General features: G+C 35.5%; 1 protein-coding gene across 8 annotated transcripts in view; it reads left to right on the forward strand.

Annotated features, from left to right (window-relative positions):
• The window catches only part of ZNF385B (zinc finger protein 385B), a 136999-nt gene that overhangs the window by 25700 nt on the left and 97495 nt on the right, over positions 1-13804 (forward strand). For 4 of the 8 annotated variants that reach the window (XM_042822559.1, XM_042822555.1, XM_042822556.1 and 1 more), the window contains exon 2: positions 7778-7811. The exons of the other annotated variants lie outside the window; for them this stretch is intronic. The gene's annotated coding sequence lies outside the window, so the exon portion shown is untranslated. The remainder of the gene's footprint in view (positions 1-7777; positions 7812-13804) is intronic. 8 annotated transcript variants of the gene reach the window in all.

A 13804-nucleotide genomic window follows, 5' to 3' on the forward strand; every position in this document is an offset into this window, starting at 1 on the left:
GGATTGGAGGTTAACAGCTGTTTACACGTGCAGGGAATTCTGAGTTCTTCGTGGTTTTCTGTTAGTGTGTCATTTGGGTTTGTTTCCCTCTTGTGTTAAAGTTGTTCAGTTGGATGCTATTTATATTCTTACTGAGCTAGAGGAAGAGACAGAGAACAGGTCCCTAATGTGCTGGTCAGAACCTTTTCTTGAGCTGAGAACCTGTGTAGAAGCTCTTCCATGCTTTTTAAAAAAATAAATTAAAAAAGCAAACATAGAAATTAGAAGCCTATGTGGTTTTCTGTCAAATAATTTAATGCAGGACAATGGTACTATTGTTTCCATTGCGTTCTCTTCAAGCTTTCATTAATAACATAATTCAGAATTCAGAATTTATCAGCTGGGATCTTGTGAATTTTACTCAGACAACTCCATTTCCTTTCATTCTTTAGAAGAAACCCACGAAGGGTGTTCCTAAAATTGTTTTTCATTTTGCTCAACCTGGATTTAAAATTTTTGTATGTGGGCATTCAACTTCTCACTCAGCATAGAGTGTTCACAATGATGGCATCCCGAATTATTGTGTTTCATAGGAGGTAGAATGAAATCATGGTCCTGGGAGTCAGTAGAGAAGGAGTTTGGTTTTTTTTTTTTAATCAGCAGAACAGACTGAAGTAGACCATGGGGAAAATAAAGAGGTGAGGAAGATTTCTAGGCTTTAGAGTGGCACATCTGGATAAAGAGTCACAGAAATCACTTCATCAAGAAAATGCAGACTAGTTGGAAAGAACTGAAGTTTATTGTTAGGAATTGCAATTAGTGTATTGTGGCCAAGTTTGTTAGCGGCAAGACTGGAGCCTGGTGTCTCTAGTAAGGTTCTGGATAGTAACAATCCCTATTGTATTAAACAGTCACTGTAACAGCCTCTTTTTTATTTATTTTTGTAAAGAAACATAAATAGCACTTGGCACCTGGCATGCCCAGACTGCTGGGATTAAGATACAAGTTGCTGTGGCTAGTAAGCAGGGCACAGGCTTCAGATATTCCAAAACTAAAACACCAGAAACTTATTTGCTTAGGATTAAATCATCATGGAAGCTTTGGGCTTTTTTTTTTTTGTTGTTGTTGTTGCGATATGTTTAACAGGAATGTTTATCTGAAACTTGTGACACCAGATTTTTTGTTAAGAACTATTGACAGAAACAAGATTTGACAGAAACAACTAAATATTTTTGTTGCTGCTTCATTTTGTTTATCATTTGCTAGCACTTGCTCACTTTAATGATTTGTCCTTTCTAGCAAGTATTTCTCTTTGCAAGAAAGATTTTTGCTCTTCTTTATTTCCTCCTTCCTCAGGAGAAACAAGTGAAAACACTTTGTTGTAGAGATTACTTCATATTACTTGAATGGAGTAAAATATTCTGGTGGACATTGTTCTCTCTATTACATGGCAGACCTCTGTGTTACTGCATGGTACCTATGCAGTTGGTATCATTTTGTGGGAAATGTTTTTGGATTAGATAATCAGTGAAGCTTAAAATCCAAATTAATAAAGTAATAATTCAGCAACTCTATGAATTGCCTGTAATCTAGTTATGATTTGTAAGGGAATATTTACTCATGAATACTTGAGTGGAAAAGCTATAGATCTTAAATGCTTTATAAATTCCTAAATTCTAGAAAATGTGCCTTTCAAATAGGCAGTGTTTGATACTTGCAGTGTTTCACATTGTTCACCATCAGTTACTCAGTAGAGGCAGAAACATTCTTCTGCTTTCATCTATATCAAGATACCCAGTAGCAAAGCAGAATGAGAAAAGCTAGAAAATAATGAACCTTTTAAAGTATGTTGTGTTGCTTTGTATTTGAACAGCAAGAGATTAGTATCTGTGTTTAGAAAAAAAATTTAATGTACAGCTCTATCTTTAGAAGTCCATTTTATGCCTAATAGGCATGTTATTAAATTGAACAGCATTCAAAAGCTGTTAAGAATGGCTTTCTAAATAATAATTTTATCAGATAATTTAACTTTTATTATTATTTTTTTCAAGTAAAAATTCTAGCTGCCTTCACTGAAAGAAGAACAAAAAGATTTGTGGAGTTCTTTGATTGCTAGCTTAGGTATGCCTGCATAATGGTCTTTTATGTACAAGAAATACACTTGGAGGACTGTTAATTTATTGAAGACCAAGCATCACTGTGAAATTTACAGACTCATTTGAAATTAAGGCTATAGATTTCAGTCACACTTTATGTCAAGATTCCAATGCAGAAGGAAAAAGCAGATTTTAGTAAAGCTCCTGTCTGTTGTGCTTAATTGCTCTGGACTTCTACCCTGGCAAATATAGGCCTTGTTTATAATCATAACTAGTTTTTTTGTTTGTTTGTTTGTTTGTTTTGCTTGTTTTTACTTAGGAGGTTACAGAATGACAGATCTTTTTTTTTTAGACTCAGTGTAGTAATTTTTCCCTTTCTACAGTTTTCCTATAGAAATGTTTATTTGCCCAAATCACCCACTTGCACTATATATAGTGCGATGATTTGGGCAAATAAAACCCAATTCAACTATTTTTACTTCTCTCCTCATTTTAAAACCTGGAGTTACTTGATAGTGAGCAGGCTACTCTGGTAGCTCCAGTTCTTCCCTTTTCATTGTGGATGCAACTTACCCAAGTTACTTTAGGTGTTTTAAATAGCTAAGATAGAAATGCAAACGACAATAATTGTCATGAATTAATTGAATAACTAAGGAGTGGAGAGCAAGAGTGCGTTCTTTCTGCTGGTTGCTGATTAGCAGCCAGTTCAGCTACTCTGAGTCTGATTCCTGCTGCAGCAGAGGTTTTCATTCTCAAGACTGACAGCTGCATACTGCATAGAAGGGAGCTGATCCAGCCCTTCTGAAACAGGACATGCCTCATTTGTTCAACACTGATCTCTCTGTGGCAAAGGCACTGCTGGAGAAATGTCAGGGATTTGGAAAGATTGGGTGAGGTGTCTGTGTACAAGATAGAGCATGCACTGAACTTGGGTGAAAAAATAGCAATTTTTGGTGTCCTTAATGGTCGCAAAACAGGTAGCTAGAAATGTGGTGCATTTTACAGCACAGTAGCAACTCTTAATGAGTGGTGCTAATCTGTAAGAAACCGATGACGTATCGTTAATACACTACCTTGTCTGAAACTGAAATTTTTTTACTCATATTATTTTTTAGACCACCTGTTGAATGAACATGTAGTTTATTGCTTGCTGCTAGAGTTCTAGTACTCATTGTTTTGCAAATTCAAGATTTCAGGCGTTAAATATGTGTGAGAATGACATCAGTAACGGTGTAGAGAGACAGTAGTGGACTGCTTGAAGAACCACTAATGTTTTTCTTTCCTTTTTTATCTTTTTTCTCCTCTTTGTCCTTGCTGCTGAATGCTCAAGGAACATGCTTATGCCATTGTGATGGAGAACAATTTGCTGCCAGAGTGAAGTAAAGTCTGAAGGGACATCTACTAATTAACTGAAGATAATGAGAACAATCTTTCTGTTACACAGATCAAAGTGAACTTGTTACCAGGAAGTTTGGAAGCCAAAGATTTTGTAAGCTACATATGGTTTAGCCTCATTCTTTTGCTATAAACAAAATCAGAATCAAACTCATATCCACTGAGTTTGGAAGATTCTGAGGACCAAAGTAATCACAGAGTCTTAATCTCCTTAATTCTTTTAATTTCTTCTTTAGAAAAAATTTCTTTCTCTAGTATGCAACTCTGTGGTGGTAAGTCCAATAACTGCAATTGAACTAGAACACGTTATTTAGGGAAACATCTAATTTCAATTTAAGGACGTCAGGACTTGATAAATTCAGTGGTTATACTGTTGAATTGTTTAAATTATCCATTAACTGCTGAGAATTGCATTTTAATACTAATCTGAATTTTCTGTATTACAAGCCTGGAGTTGTCTTTTACTATTAGATACATCTCCTTTTTTGCCCAGGTAGCTTGGGCAAGTCCATCGCGGTTTGTATTAAGTGTGCTATTGCAAACACAAATTCTAACATCTGGAAGAAGTATCTCTTACCTTTTGTTTCTAAAACTTGATTCATATCAGTGATCTCAGGAACTCCCCAATGAATCAGAATTACAACTTTGCCTCCTCATAGCAGAATGGTGGGTCCTGGTTTTTTAAGTCTTCACAATGTACTCTTACCAGTGGTAGATACTCTTTCATCTAGAATTGAATGCATAAAGCTCTCTTTCTTAGTATCTGGTAAGGAGTGTGCTACCTGTACTTCTCAAGATTTTTCTGGACTTCCACTTTCCTTGCTCTACTGCAGTGGTTTTTCAGCTGGCAAGGTCAAACTTTTCTCAGAGAGCACTTGTGAAGGGACAGTTGTTCTCCAGGTTGAATCAACTGCATGTGATATAGCTGGCTCTCTTAGTTCTTCCACAGAAATTAGCCCCAGTTTCTAACACTATATGTTAAATATAGAAAGACAGTTATGCAGCTTAATATTGTCCAGGATAGCATTTACATATAATTGTGCAGTGATTTCTAGCGCTTAAACACGTTACAAATATTGGTTGTGGGGTTGTTTTTGTTTTTGTTTTTTTCTTTTGTGGATCTTAATATCAAAAAGGGACTTTAGTTGGAGTTCCTTTTATCACAGATAACATTTTACATTAGTTTCTCAGTATTAGTTCCAAAGACTTTCATTTATCTAAAGTGTATTTTCAATAAACACAAAAACAGGGAATATAATATCTTCTACCTATTTTCTTAGTTTTTATAAAGACATGGCCTGTTAACTTACTGGGCAGATTCTTTTCTATATTTTATAAAGACATTTTGGAACTGTCTGCTCACAATCCAATCATGTAAACAATTTCATGGAATCTTTTTTATTTCATCACATCTCGTACCTGGAGTGCTTGCCAGATACTCCTTGGTATTTTCCCGTTTCATCTGGATTTTTAGGGAAAATATCACACCGTGTGATATTCAGGCTATTATCCTTGGGATGTCTTCAGCTCATTTGGAACACGTTTGTAGCACCCACATTCATCCATCGATCCACACACAAAGCCTTCTTTCTGTAGTTTGTGGGAGGAGTGGAAGCACAGCATAAGCATATTAATTTATTTGGGTGACTAATTCCTTCCTGTTTTACTTTAAATAGTGCTTAGAATTTAGTTGCATAGAACCTCCTGGACAACATGTTCCTGTCAACAGGCTTATTCTTAAGCCTGTGACTGTAAAGCATGATGCTAATCTTTCTAAGCTTTGTGAATTGATGTTCAGGATTTCTTACTCTAATGAAATTACTGCCAGAATGTGGCATTTTTCTGTTAGCAAATTTTCTCCCGAAGAAATAAAAGTGAAAAAGCTCTATACATTTAGATTTTGTTGTGAATTTATTTATATGATTTCTGTATCGCTTGCAAACTTGATCTTTTAGTGTAATAAGCTGCTGATTATCTTCAGAGTGTCAGGGTGATCCCTGGTCTTTATGTGTCTGCATGTGTGCCTCTATTCAGAGCAGAAGGCTTTTGAGTGTGCAGGCCATTGATAAATCCAAAAAATTTTTCAGTTGAGTGTTTTAAGAAGGGGAAATCACAGCTATGGTTGTATTAGAAAAGGAAGTTATTTTGTAGCAGTTTCTACTATAGGGACACTCAAACTAAAATAGAAACAGACTTCTCTCTTCTGTATGCCATTCAGTGTCTGGTATAAATTGCTCACTTCTGAATTGCCATTGTTTTTCCTGTTACGTGAGCCCTACCTCTAGTTCCCTGTACTGTAGTTACACCAGGCCAGTTACTTTTCTTCCAGAACAATGTCTTACATTCTTGTAGTCCAAACTGAAAACTGTGTGTCATCTTCTCATGTGATCACATGGAAGTAACTCCTCCTCTTTTCTTACGTTTGTGTCAAATTTTAGAGCTGATTTTTTTGTCAACTGTGAAGTCAAAATATGGAGTGCTTCCATGTGATTTATGTTCCTTTAGCTCTAGAATTAACTTAAGTTTAACATGTATGAAGTTTTTTACAAGTAACTGCTCTGATTTGTTCTTAATGACAAACCTAATGTTGCCTGTTACACTTCATGTTTCAGCTCTGAAAGTATGAGTACTTTGAAATACATACTGTTGAATTGCTAGTAACTGCTGAACAAAAAAATTTCCTTTTTTTTTTTTTTTTTCCTTTGGTAAATAAAACATAGCAAGTGAGGATTTGGAAGGAAAGTATTTTCATCTCAGGTAATGAGATTGGCTTAGTTTCCTTAAAAATGACAACTAGCAGAACTGTTTTTCCTCTTCTTTGTCATCCATCATCCACAAGTACATCTGAGGTTTCTGGTCTTTGGCTTTAACTGCTGTTAAGTTTTCATTATAAATGTGCCACCCACTAGAGCAAAAGGCCCGTCAGCAAATATTTATTAATGTTATCTTCTCCCAGACACATTTGCATAGTAATTTCTTGCTAGATTTCCAAGCTTCTAGTTGTCAAATCTATTCTGTTTCTTGTCAGCTTCACCATAGGGTTTGAAAATGGTAATAAGAACTGGTGGGGATGCGAAGCATGGAGGCCTAATAAAATGTCTTTAGAAACAGAAGTCAGAATTGATATTGTGAGTAATAATGAAGAATACCTGTCAGTGAATATAAAAAAAAAAAGGGGAATGTCCATGTGGAGGTACTATTTATCTTGATTTCGAAGATGTATAATTGTTCTTATAGCCTTGTAAAGGGAAAGAGTCACCCCTACTTCCCCCTCCACCACTCCCTCTCCCCTCCAAAAAAAAAAAAAAAACCTACGTGACAACTACAAAATATTCTACGTTACGTTACTTTCTGATATGTTTTTTTTTTTTTTAAATATCTTTAGAATTGTCTTGGCAGAGGACCTGCTGCTATCATCTCTATAAAGGAGAAGCATTTCAATTCAGAGCTGCTTGTCTTCTATGCCATAACAATCGAGTGTTCTTTGTATTGCAGGCACATCTTAAAATCCACGATTGTGTTATGCTAGACTTGCGTAAAATTATGGGAAAAAACATTTGCTATCCAAATTTTAAGATCTACTTTGAAACAATGCGTGAAGGCATTGAATAAAAAATCTAGAAGCAATCACTCTTCTTCACCACAAGAAAATAATTTGAGTTATGATGCAATCTCTTCCTACCTTGGGCTGTGATGCCTAGGGAATATTGCTCTCATCTAGGTTTTCAGCATCCTAATTCCAGGTCCTCAGTTATACATGCAGAGTCCAGATTTCATACTTACTGTATCTTAAACTTCTGTAATTCTTCAGGAGAAATAGAAACCTACAATTGCATAAGTTTGGAGGTTTTTTTAAATGCGGGTTGCAAACTAGTTATCACAATCTGTCTGTGTATACTGCCTGCCTAATTCTTCTAATCTGTCAAGTGTTTCTCAAACTGCTTTTTGATCGTGAGATGCTGGGATGGTGTTAAACATCTGGTCCAAATATCTCAGTGTAAGGATCTATGAGAGACTCAGAGTTGGAGTGGCTGCTTATAGGTCTGCACAGTCTGTTTGAGATGCCACAGTAATCCGAAGGATCTTGTAGTGCGATGATTTCCTTCAAGTTTGCAGCCTCTTTCTCAGTGCTCAAGGGAGGAATCGCTGAATGGCCAATTTCAGGCTGCTGGGTGAATGAAATTTAATTTGCCAAGGTTATTTTCTGAACCATTTTCAAAATTTACATTTTTAATATATTTTCTTGGCTTTAAAGCATGTCAGATTTGTGAGCAAAACTTGTATGTTGATTTGTTTTTTTTTTCCAGTGCTACTTGAACAAAGAAAAGGCATGTTGATAGGGTAAGTGAAATAATATCTTTAAATAGGTTGGAGATCTTTGAATGAAACACTTTACAGAAATATCATGATTGTTATTTTTTATTTTCCCATTAGTGATCTATCCCTGCCTTCAGTCACTTTCTTGGAAAGATTAAACTTTTTTTTTCCTTCTCATATCTCACCTGGTTTTAAGCTGAGTAATCCTGCTTATGAAAAACATAAATGACTACTCTTCCTTGTTAGATGGCTGTGTGATCTTCTACAGATTTGTGAAATAGGCTAGAATATATATTTGGTATTGCTCCAGGCAGTAAGCACTTGGAGTATGCTGGGACAGTTCTTCACGAAACACGCTTCTTGCAGGAACAGGGCTCACGTTTCCATTGGCTGGAAAAGTAGAAACATCAGCTGGACTCATTAACATCATTGTCTTTAGGGGTGCCTGTAGCTGATCTGCCTATTTTCCCAGAAGGAGCCACTGAAGCCAGTAAATAAGGCAATAAAATATTTCATAGGTAGTAAATCTTACACACCAGGAGAAAGTAAGATCTAAATGATTCTGAGAAGGACACAGGTCTTTCAAATGTTAGGAGATTGAGTTTTGTGGAAAGGGTATGGATAAAGAAAATCTGTGCTGTTTTTATGGGAGATGGTAAAGATTGTATCTCAGCAAACTTTCTTAAATGCTTTTAAACACTTCAGTAATGAGTAAAACAGAAAACGGAAGCAAGTCCTAAGCAGTGTCTTTATGTGTTTTCACTTTCAGTACGTGAACGTGGCTAAAGGAAATACCTGAGAGCAAGAACACATCCCAAGGATATATTGGAAATAAGCAGAGTTTACAGTATTACAGAGCTTAAAAATAAGAAATCAAGTTCTGCAAGCAGTTCTGTGGGCATATGGAATTGATTCAAGGCATATTTCTTCATAAATGGGCTTTCAAGGGCAAAGACATGACCTAATATATTATTGAAGCCATTGTTCAAAGCATGATTTGATTTTCAGAATGATTTGATTTTTAGTGTTTCATCCAGTAGGTTAAAATAGCAGTGTTTCAATTTATATTTTTATAAGGATAGATATGCTTATGTGCAACATACACACATGTGAAATCCAAAAATAGTTAAAGATAATTCCTGAGCACAGAACTGAGGCAGGCAGAGAAGTACTGTGCTGGTAATCTAAGCAGTGATAGATGATTACATTGAATTGCAATTAGTTCAGAGCTGCAAATATTCATAATCAGGGCATAAACTGTTTGTTTCTCTTCTCAATGTATTTTCTTTTATGCTTCAGCATAGCATATACAGGGGAATTCAGGTCTGCAGTGTCTTGCAAGAGCAGAAAATATGTACCAGCTCAAATCACTGAGGTATATGTCTGCCTTACATGTCTTTCATAAAATAATTGCAAAATTTGATTACTGCAGTTCAAAAATATGGCAAGTTTTTTTTCAGGAGGAAGATGTGGAAGTATGTATTTATATCTTATCCCTAGTGTTCAAGGTCAGGTTGCATGGAGTTCTGGGCAGCATGAGCTACTGGGTGTAAACCCTGTCCACAATAGGGAAGCTGGTGACTGTTAAGGTTCCTTCCAGCCCAAACCATCTTTGGTTCTGATTTGAAAGTCAATAATTTGTCTTCAACTCTAATTTTATTGCATTCCTATGGTATCCTCAGAATATTTTTTCTTCCTTGTGTGTGTTGCAACTATTAATAAGATTAAAATTTTATGTCTGCCAACACAGAATTGTTTGCTAGTTACCTATGAGTTGTTGATATGGAAGCTAAAGAAATGTGTAAAATTTTGTTCTGTTCATTTTAACACGCACTCCTGAGCACTTATTATAATGAATGGGCATCGAGTATGACGTCTCAAAATTACTTTGAGAAGTAGTGAGCACTTGTGTGTAATTCTTACTTAAACAGGAGGAAACTGCAAGGAAGGAAAATTTTATGAAGTAAATATATAATGATATATGATGTATTTTGGGATGTGTGTGGGGAGGAGGATTTAGGTACAACAAATCTGAGCACCCTTATCTTGTGCTTGCAACACAAGAGGTTGAGTTGTTGAGTGTTTTTTTTTTTTTTTTTTAAAAAAAAAAAAAAAAACTTGTTGTTTTTAACTCTATGAATCTGTGGCCTTTGTCAACCACTACGTTTGCTCTAATTTTTGTCAGCTGAGAATAATGATGTGACTGTGGCTGTTGACAGCTTGGACATACTGTTAGGAAGATTTCTTCCAGAGTGTATTCCCTGTGAATGAAGGTGTCTTTTACTGAGGGAGCAGATATTTGCTGACAGTTCTTGGGTTCTATTTATGCTCTGAAGAACTAAGCTGGTCTTTACTTGCAACTGGAAAGGCAGTGACTGCCTTCATTGTTTATTATATTAAAGATTTGTCTGCTTCTCCAAGTGTAAGAGATTGCAGAGCAGAGAGCTAAGGAGACACAACATACATCCTTGAAATGACCTGGGTCTGCCTGATCACCCTTCTTTTCTCATGCTGATGATTAAACCTGTTTCTCTTTCCAGTGCAGTGAGTTGAACTTCCTGTCTAGATTACTTGTTTTGAATTGGAATTTTAACACTGCATATTTCACAAAAGGAAGCTGATTTTTTTTTCTTCTTTTCCATGTGTTGAAAACACAATCTTGGTAAGCTAATTTGACATTAGGTAGGTGTTACTGTCTACTCCTTTCATGCTTTTTCTGTCATATTAAGTTTAGCCTGACAATGGCTGTGGAAGGGAATGCAAAATTAGCATTGGCACTGTGGTGGCATTGTCCCTAGTGTTGGGGGACACTGTTTGTAGGGAATCCTGCTATTCTGAGTTTTTTTTGAAGATGTTGGGTTGGTCTTGTTTACATAGCTTGTTTGTATCTTTAACATGTCCTGTATAGTTGCCTTCAGATATTCTGTGTTGTTCTATTATCTTCTCAACTTAGCAACTGATCAAAGTAGAATTACCACTTGCTAAATTAGATCTGTGAAGAAATGTTCCATTGTAGCTTCATGAAACTCAAGCTGAATCACAGTGTCATATGAAAGTATTGTGCACAGTTTAGCTGTTGCACAAGAATAAACTCTAGGTTATGCCAACTACTAATATTAATTAGTTTTTAAATTCCGTCTCTGAGGCAGAGTTACAAATCATGTGCCATAGAAATCCGTAGAATTTTGCCTTTGAACCTTTGAGACCTGACAGTTTTTTGAAGTTTTCTGTTTGCCAAGCTACTTTGTACTGAGTGCTCTTCAGGGAATGTGTTTTTGGCTCACTTGTTTTCTGCTCCAGAAATGTGTTCCCGATTTCCTTCTTTGAGATGGTCATGTACAAAGAATTGAGGAGCTTGAAGTTTTTGCTTTTGGCCGGACTGGACTGTCTTTACACACATGCGGAATGCATTAAGCTATCATAGTATATGAATATTATATTTGCAAAAACCTGTATAATATTGCAAAATTATGCTTTGTGAATGAATTAGGTCTTGACTTTAAAATCAGTAGCTGCTTTTATTTGTGATAGACCATAGGAATGAGTAATGATAATTTTAAAAGAAAAACTTGATGCTACAGGGCATCAATTTGGTTTACAATCTGTGTTTTAAAAAAAAAAAAAAAAAATCCCTGTTGTGAAATAATGTGAGTCTCAATTCATCTGCTAACATGGAGTGCACTTTTTTCATTCAATTACAACTTTATGTTATTGTTGGGGGAAGGGAGGGAACTGGTATTAATTGAAAACTTCTTGATTGTTCATATCGGCAGTGTGAATATTAAAATTAGTACAGCCAGGAATACTCAAGTTCATCCTGTGCATATCAGCTTAACGGTTAAGCTAAGCGGTGTACATCTTTCAGCAAGGATTAGCATGGCAAGGTTTGCAATGCAGCAGAGAGCACTTTGTACGTATGTTTAAGTTCATGAGTAACTGTCTTGAATCTTTCTAGTTAAAACATGGGTTTCTCTGCAGTTACTCAAAGGCAGTAAAAAACACTGCAGCCTCTGTATCCTGGAGCCTTACCACTGGTACTGGCACTATTGGGATTGTAGATTTCAGTAAGATCAAATGCTGAGGCACATTTCGTGAGATGAGTCAGGTTCTCCATCTGGTTTTGCCAAATCCTGAATAAGATGTAAAAAATTTCATGTTCAACGTGTCAGAGTTAAAGACTTCTTGGAACAGGTGCCACTTTATTTGAATTCAGATTATATCACCTTTTTTAAAATTTTTTTCTATGTTTGTGACTTTGGTAGATAAACTTGCACTTATAAGTAATGTTACAACGCGATTTTGTTGAAACATGCTGTACTCAACAACTATACGAGAGGTACTGATGTGATAAAGCTCTATGCAATTGATGGAGAATGGCTTCTAATGTGTTTCTAGGTTCTATTTTCATTTCCCAAAGTTGATTAAATAAATAAAGGCTAAAGTAGATGAATTTCTATGGTAGAGTGGATTTGGGGTTTTTAAGATATAACAAAACTTATTCTAACTATATCAGCAGTGCTACTCAAATTCAGGCAATATGTTCTATTATTTAGCTTAATTCAAGGTTTCAATTAAGCTGATAAACCTCTCAGTTTTTACCTAGTTTTATTCCTTAGTGCTAGACTCTTAGTTGTACGCAATTTTGTCTTGAATAATTTCAACAGAAAAAAAAGAACTTCTGTGCTGAAGTTCTCATTTGATGTTGAAGTAACAAATCGCAAATCAGCTCTGAGTCGATGTGATAGAAGTATGCAGCATTGCTGCATGCTTTTGTTTATTGTTGCACACATATCAATGTATACTAAAATTACAAAGTGTAAGAAACTGCATGCTTCCTAGAATACCTCCTAGTAATCTTTTTTCCATTAATGCCATTCACATTTATCATAATAAGTATACATTTTTTTAGATTTACAGCATTTTGAGTTTTATTTATTTGTATTTAAACAAAGTACATTCAAAACCTTCAAATCTTTACAATATTAGGTGTGGATTATTTTGGAAATTTCATTTTGTTTGAGAACATTTGCAGGTCTTGTGATTACAGTACTGAAATTTAAGTCAGTATCTCGGTAAGATTTATGCATTCAGTGAATGTGTGGCTTATCAGAATTTCTTAAGACCAAAGAATTTCTGAACGTTATCCTTAAAAGAAATAAGTAAACAACACTTTCATCCAGGTTAACCAAAGGAGAGTGGGCAGGGTAAGAGGCTCTGTATTTTGCTAATCTACTTAATTATCATCTGTGTTTGAGGTACAAAAATGAGTAGGGTTTTTTCATTCATTTCCTGTAATTATAACTTAAGGCTCAAGAATGATAGGTTTGTCACTTTTTCCCCAGCCAGCACATAACATGTACATGTGTCTGAATCAGAACAAATAGCTGTATTTCTTCTGAAATAAAAAGAAAATGCATATTTGAAATTTATATCACTTCAGTGGTATCCAAATAACTATTTTGTTATTGCAACTCTTGCAGTTGTTGCTATTGAAAACCAATTTAATCCTGGATAATGCAGTATTGGTATTTTTCACGCTATATACTTTCCTATATAAATTAAATGTCAGTCAATTCATATGTGTTATGCTTTGTTTTTATTTGAAATTCCAGAGCTTATTAGTACATGCATAGAATAACTGTGGGCCACCATGCTTTACTGGGATGTGCACTGAGCACAGTTGCACAACAGTGCAGTCCTCCTTGATGTGTGAAATGGTGCTGTGGACAAAACCAGAGCACTGACAAATTACAAAGCAAACTACAGGTTAAACTACAACCAGAGTAAATATTTGAACAGAAAACGTGGAGAAGAAGGTGCTGTAGGGACATCATAGCAATACCTGAGAAGAGCCCGGAAGGACAATCCTATAGATTTTATTCTTATCGTGATGACCTTGTAGTTTGCATTAATGACTCTTGGCTGAAGATTTTGTGGGTTAGTTCTGTTTGTCTCCATTCAAAGAGAAGGAAAAGTACTGTAGAGCTGAAAAAAAAAAAAAAAAAAAAAAAAAAAAA

Source organism: Centrocercus urophasianus, unplaced genomic scaffold, assembly GCF_019232065.1.
Source record: "Centrocercus urophasianus isolate 14NV4802_14NV808 unplaced genomic scaffold, USGS_Curo_1.0 seq_20, whole genome shotgun sequence".
Classification (NCBI taxonomy): Eukaryota; Metazoa; Chordata; class Aves; order Galliformes; family Phasianidae; genus Centrocercus; species Centrocercus urophasianus.